Source organism: Gorilla gorilla, chromosome 14 (assembly GCF_029281585.2).
Source record: "Gorilla gorilla gorilla isolate KB3781 chromosome 14, NHGRI_mGorGor1-v2.1_pri, whole genome shotgun sequence".
NCBI lineage: Eukaryota > Metazoa > Chordata > Mammalia > Primates > Hominidae > Gorilla > Gorilla gorilla.
The window spans coordinates 60446862-60453825 of NC_073238.2; positions in this window are offsets into that span (position 1 = coordinate 60446862).

Sequence of the window (6964 nt, forward strand, 5' to 3'; positions counted from 1 at the left end):
TCTGCAGGATCATTAGCAAGACAAGGAACAGAAAAGGATGCTTCATTCAACAGGAAGACTCCTTAAGTCAATTCAGGAAAATAGACATGGCCCTCCTTTCCTGTGAGTCCTTCAGCATCACATACTTCCTGAGAATCTGTGTAACTGCTTCCCTGACAAAAACTTGGCCTGTGCCTCCTTAAAAATCAAGCTACGCATCTATTGACTGCCTACAATATGCCAAGATCTTTCACATACAAACACAAAATCTAATTTTTAAGAAAGGAAGAATTATCTCCACTTAACAGAGGAGAAAACTAGGGTCAAAAAGATGCAAGCGACTTGTCCAGCGTCGTTCACATAGAATTCATTAGCACTGAGGTTTGAAACCAGGGTTTCTGGCTCCAATACAGTGATGTTCACACCATTTCACAGCTTCCTCTTCTGGACAGTGTGCTCAAAGGAACACCTAGCTCTCAATTGCTGTCACACTCAACCTTAGGCATTCTATACAAAATCTGAGGATGACAAATTGTAACCCGCCTGTCTCTAAGGGGCAGCTTACTAAGATTCTGAGGAAAAAGAAAAGTTTTTTCTAAATTGTTTGATCTACATGAATGCATAGGCTACAGGGTCCGACCATCTGTACTCCATTATCCTTGTGTAACTGACCACTGCCAGGTGTCATGCCAGCCAGCATGGATTAATTAGTTAGTATAAACCAAATCCAATGCAATTAATCATGCGAACTTGAACCCTTAATGTCCAATACTGCTAAAAACATGCCTTAAACTCAGGACACTATAAAGAATGACCAAAATAGAGATAGAAATAAGGCTTTGGATGTATGTGATTCATGTTTGAATCAAGCTTGATACACATTTGCCCCCCAGGGACTCTCTCTCAACTTGCTATTGCTATCAATGAAAAATGTATGTGGCCCAAACACATATGGATTTCAGATCATGTGACCCACCGTAGAAGAACCTCAGACAACCCTCCTGTGAACCCTTCCCTTTGGTTGTTCCAACCAATTAGGCCAATACATTCCAGACCTACCCGCAAGAGATACAAGGAGTTCAATGCTGAGGTTACCATGGCAGCCCCCCAATGACCCCCTTGAGAAGGGCTTCCATTTGCCAACCCCATCCCCTCCATTACGGGACTACAACACATTTATCACCTTAGCTTCCCAAGTGGGCTTCCAGATTGTCTTTGCTATTGATTGTTTTAGCAATTTAGGTAAGGAATTCGAGTGATGGGTTGGCAACTTCCTGTGTGCTTCTTTCTTCACTTCTTAAAGTTTGGTGCTAATTTAATCCATGTAAGAACGCTGTGTTGCTTGGGTGCCCTGATGGTGATTCAAGAGCTGGCTATTTATCTGCAAGACTTATCAAAACTCACTGACTGTGCCTATGTCCCTGGCTGATGTAAGATGCAAGATCAGGTGCCAGGCCAGGCGCGGTGGCTCAAGCCTGTAATCCCAGCACTTTGGGAGGCCGAGGCGGGCGGATCACGAGGTCAGGAGATCGAAACCATCCTGGCTAACACGGTGAAACCCCATCTCTACTAAAAATAAAAAAACAAAATTAGCTGGGCACGGTGGTGGACGCCTGTAGTCCCAGCTACTCGGGAGGCTGAGGCAGGAGAATGGCGTGAACCTGGGAGGCGGAGCTTGCAGCTAGCCGAGATCACGCCACTGCACTCCAGCCTGGGTGACAGAGCGAGACTCCATCTCAAAAAAAAAAAAAAAAAAAAGATCAGGCACCAAAACCTTGTTCAGTCAAAAGCAAAGACTGTGAACAAATAAAGGAGCCAGCAAGACAGAAAATGCCAAAGCTGAGGAAGAAAAGCTTTGCATTGTTCTCCGAAGGATCACAGAGCTGGATTTGAGAATCAGTGGGAAGGAGGGAATTGCACTTCTGTCAAGGGAAACCACATACCACAAGCATTTACCTCCTGCAATTCAACTCCCATGGCAGCATGCCAGTTTATCCCAAGGCATTATCACTCAAATATGTTCAACCAAGGAAAGCCAAAAACGGGGATAAATGATCCTCACAGGAAACCAAATGCCAGCAAGCAGCTCCCTTCCCCCACTCCTCCTCTCTCCCTTCTTTCTCTTCCTCTTCCTCCTCTTCCTTCTTCTTCCTCCTAATGCTTTTTGGGTGATTCTGAAAACTTTCATTCCCTGGGCTGGAGTGATTTACTGCACTATGAATTCTAATTTTAACCCCACCCGCAACTTATGGGTGACTGAAAAAAGCCACAGGGCCCCAATTAATTTCTTCAACCTCCTTACCCCCAAAAGAGAGATTGCCAAGGAGTTTTGCTGAAGACTTGACCATCTGAGAAATGGCCACTTACTTAGACTTGAGCCAAAGCCTCTGAATCTAAGGAAGTGTTTCCTAACCTGATTTTCATTATTGCACCACCCCCCAGTGGCCTTTTTAGATTTTTTTTCCTAATTGCCCCCATCTATAAAATTTTAATACCTCAGATATATAGATACTGTGTTTCAATTTGTGCATTCTATGTATATTTGTAATTTATACATAAAAATAGTAAGACTTTTTTGGCCCCCAAGGACTAATTTTTGCCCTTTGGGAGAAAATATATAGGCTTAAATTCACACACAAGGTGTGACTGATATAGCAAGGCATGTCCTGTTGAGTGGAGACAATTGAGAGCCTAGTAAATGGTAAAAGGAAACAACTAGGAGAAAAAGAGTACAGCAGAAGCAGGGGGACCCAAGACCCGTTTATATATTTTATGATATTGTCAAGGACTGGACTTGAAGCTAGGCCTTACAGACCCAGTAGAGTCTATTTATTGATGAAAAGCATAAATATCACCTCCAATTGCTGAAACTACTGCCTTCCCCACAATTTAACAGGATCAGTCTTTAAAGGAAATATTATGCCAGGACTGATTTTAACTAATGAAAAAGGGCTTTATCAGAACAAAGCCCTTTCCTCTGCCCCTTCATCCCCACCATGGGACACCCAGTTGTGCTGTGTCCCTTCAGCTGTCCAGCAGTTCAACACCAGCCTCAACCCCCTCTGCAGTGCTCTGTGCTAGTCAGTCTATTACAGTGTTCTGTAATTAGCCAAGAGTAATTTAGACCCATATTTGTATTCCTCATCTCCCTGATTTTCTAAATTATGTGAAGGTGTTAAAACACAAACACACAGAGAGACAGAGAGATAGAGAGAGAAAGAGAGAGACTTAGCAGCAATTAACTGCAATGCTTTTAAAGCTTAGTTTTCATCTCATAGTTCTTTACGAGTCAGGAAAAAAAATACCAATAGCTACTAAAATCAAGTTTTATTTTACCGCTGGTTAAAAAGGCAGCAAGTGGCTTGAGAGGCACTATTATCTAAAGCAACATTTATGAATATTTTCCTTTTCTGCCTCGTTTCTAGCTGTCAGCATTTCTTAGACACACAAATACCATGGATGAAAATATATTTGGGAAAGATTGAGCCGAGGTGAGCATTGCTTATTGCTGTTTGAATGTATCCCCAAAGTTCATGTGTTGGATGTTGAAAACTTAGTCTTCGATACAACAAGGTAGAGCGGTGGCACCTTTAAGGTGGTTAGCTCGTGAATAGATTAATGCTGTTGTCTCAGGAGTACCCAGGGTTAGTTATCTGAGGAGTAAATTAGTTATCACAAAGTGGGTTCCTGATAAAAAGATGAGCTTGACCCCCTTCCTTCTCTCATGTTCTCTTGTCCTTCTGTCCACCACTGTGGGATGATGCAGCAAGAAGGCCCTCACCAGAGGCCACCACCTTGATGTTGGACTTCATAGCCTCCAGAATTGTGAGAAATAAATTTGTTTCTTTATAAATTTCCCAGTCTGTCGTATTCTGTTATAGCAACACAAAAAGGACTAAGACACTCACAAAGATAGTGTTGGAAAGAATACTCAAGTTATCTGACCACTTTTGGAATACCAGCATTTTATTTTCGACAACGCTTAAGTTTAGGACAGTTAGTGACATCCTCATTTATTTTCTAGAACTGAAGACGCTGAGCCTCTAAAAATGCAACCCTCAAAAGGGTTATTCTCAGATAGCTGAGAGTAAACAGTACAAGTAAGAAAGATGGAATCACTCAGCTGTCAAACACTTGTTGAAAGGGCCCTTAATTTACAGGAAGCTTGTAGACCTGGTTATTTTCGGCAACAGTGAGCATAGGACACTCTCTGGAATTTAGTATTTACTTGGGGATCTGAGCTTGCCCCTGGGGTACATGTTGAGATTACTACTCTCAAAGCTCAGTTGAGGATTCCAGACATCCAAGCAATACTGCAAGTCAGGGAGAAGACTGAGATGGCTGATGTAAGAAGAATCTACTTCATCATCTAATATTACAGAAAGATGGAGGCTGACATCTGGGAAGAATGTTCCCTCCAGCACTTGCAGACACTGAGTGGCCACTTAAAGCTTTCTGTTCCCATTGTTCCTTTTAAGGAAGCCCTTGATGCCAATTTTAACCACATTTCACCTTCCACTTTTTTTTTTCATGGAAACTGCTCATTTATTAGCATTGGCACTATTTGACATAACAAGTTTCTGGTAAATATGCTGAGTTGCTTGGCAGTGACAGAACAAGGCAAGGTTCAGATGCACAAACAGCAGACTTCTGCTACTTCCACTGGTTCTTGTTGTAGTACCAGTTGGCAGAGAAGTCCTAGACGGGACTGACTTCATGTCTAGTATCCTCTTGGTCTGCATGCCCACACTCTTCATCAAAGCCGTGTGGGATGAGACCATACACAGTGTTTCTCCCAGATCAGAACAAGAGCTGTGAAGCCAAAGAACATGGCAGTGCCCACAACCATCTTCCACTTTTTCATGCCCCTGTTTATCCCAGCAAAGCTCCTGTTGAACTGAATGCAACACAACTCAACTTTTTCATCCATGGAGAGGTTGCTCCAGGAGGCTTTCTCCTTCTCCTTCAAGTCCTCCTGGCTGGCAGACAAAGGGCTTAAATAGGCCACATCAGGCAAGGGAGTGAGCAGCCACTCTTTGTGATTGGCCTTAGATTGCTTCAAAAGATACAAAATTAGGCCAGGCATAGTGGCTTATGCCTGTAATCCCAGCACTTTGGGAGGCCGAGGCAGGCGGGTCACTTGAGACCAGTAGTTCAAGACCAGCCTGGCCAACATGGTGAAACCCTGTCTCTACTAAAAATACAAAACTTAGCTGGGTGTGGTGGCAGGCACCTATAGTCCCAGCTACTTGGGAGGCTGAGACAGGAGAATCGCTTGAACCTAGGAGGCAGAGGGTGCAGTGAGCCAAGATCATACCTACTGCCCTCCAGCCTGGGCGACAGAGTGAGATTCCATCTCAAAACAAAACAAAAAAACAAAAAGATACAAAATTAATCTTTATTCTTGGGCTAGCTTGTCCACTTGAGCTCACACACCTAAAATCCCCTTGTCTCATAGCGTATTTCATTTTTCCAGATAGAGACATTCACAAGTCATCATGTTCTCCTTTTATCCTTGGCTGCCAGGAATCTCAAAGCCCAGTGTTATGCTTAAGTGCAGTAACTGTCTTTAGTGCACAGTTTTTACCACCATCCACCAACTCCCCATCCTATATCCATTACCCAGTATTTGGCCTTTGTTCTTTTATCATCCTTGGATATGCTTTTACAATAAGCCACCCTACAGCTTTTTTGGTGAAAATACAAATAAAAGAAAAAGAGCTAAATTATCTTTAAATGACTTTGCGTTTTGGAGCAGCAAAAGTCTTTGGGATACCCCTGTGTTGAGATCCTTATTGAGAAAGGCTGCTCTGGAGGCAATGCGCTTTAACGGGGTAACTAATACAGCACATCAGAAGTCATAAAACCTCTACATGTAATGTGCCCCACATGAACTGAAAGTCATCTCTGCCTCCGTTGGTGAAGTTCCCCATCTATAAAATGATGACAATGCTTGCTCCTTCTCTCTGTTACACTCGTGTTATGAGGATCAATGGGACAGCAACTATAAAGTGCTTTGAGCTCCTCAGGGGACAGTGCTCTATAACCATAATTACCATTATTGACAGCAGCAAGGAACTGCTGTAGGCTTTTCAAGAAATAGTTTCTTGTTCTCTGTGCCTACCACAGCTCTGCAGAGGTGATCGGAGCATCCAGTGGGCTTGCACACAGCAGCCTTCCTTTAGTTAGGGAACATACTTGCCACTAGTTCAATAAACGTCCAAAGCTCCAACACAAAAAGAGTGCTCAAAATGCAGAAAAGTTCAAAAAATGCTGAAAACAACACACTGTCACTATTGCCATTAAAGGAATATTTGACGCACCCACCAGTACATCAGTGTAAACTGGCATATTGTAGGGACAGCCAGCAGCAGGTGGCATAGGGCCCAGATCAGTACAGCTAGTCTACACAAAGATAATCCTTTTCCTAGTTAGAATATTCTTGTATAGGATTCCATTCTTTGCATTGTAAAAAAAAAAAAAAATGATGCCCACATTCATCAAGCTGTCTTTTTATAACCCTTTTGGACCACCTCTGGAAGCCTGAATTATCTCAAGGAAATGCCCAGGCTCATGTCCATAACTTTGCCACTCTGCCTCCTGACTGTGACTCCTCTCCTTTCTCTTATCTGAGCTGCTGCAACATCATTTTCAGCTGGCAAATTCCTCCTTTGGACAGCTCTGATTTGTCCCCAGTCTGAAATATTTCTCTTTGCAACTGACAGAATTTTGTATTTCAAAAGCGTCATATATTTTAATTCCTTCTCTAGTCCCTCTGTTTTGAATATTTTCTTCCAAGTCTTTTCTAAACCTACAGAATGCCAGGGAACTGCCAGCCAAGATGGCCGAATAGGAACAGCTCCGGTCTACAGCTTCCAGCGTGAGCGACGCAGAAGACGGGTGATTTCTGCATTTCCATCTGAGGTACCAGGTTCATCTCACTAGGGCATGCCAGACAGTGGGTGCAGGACAGTGGGTGCAGCGC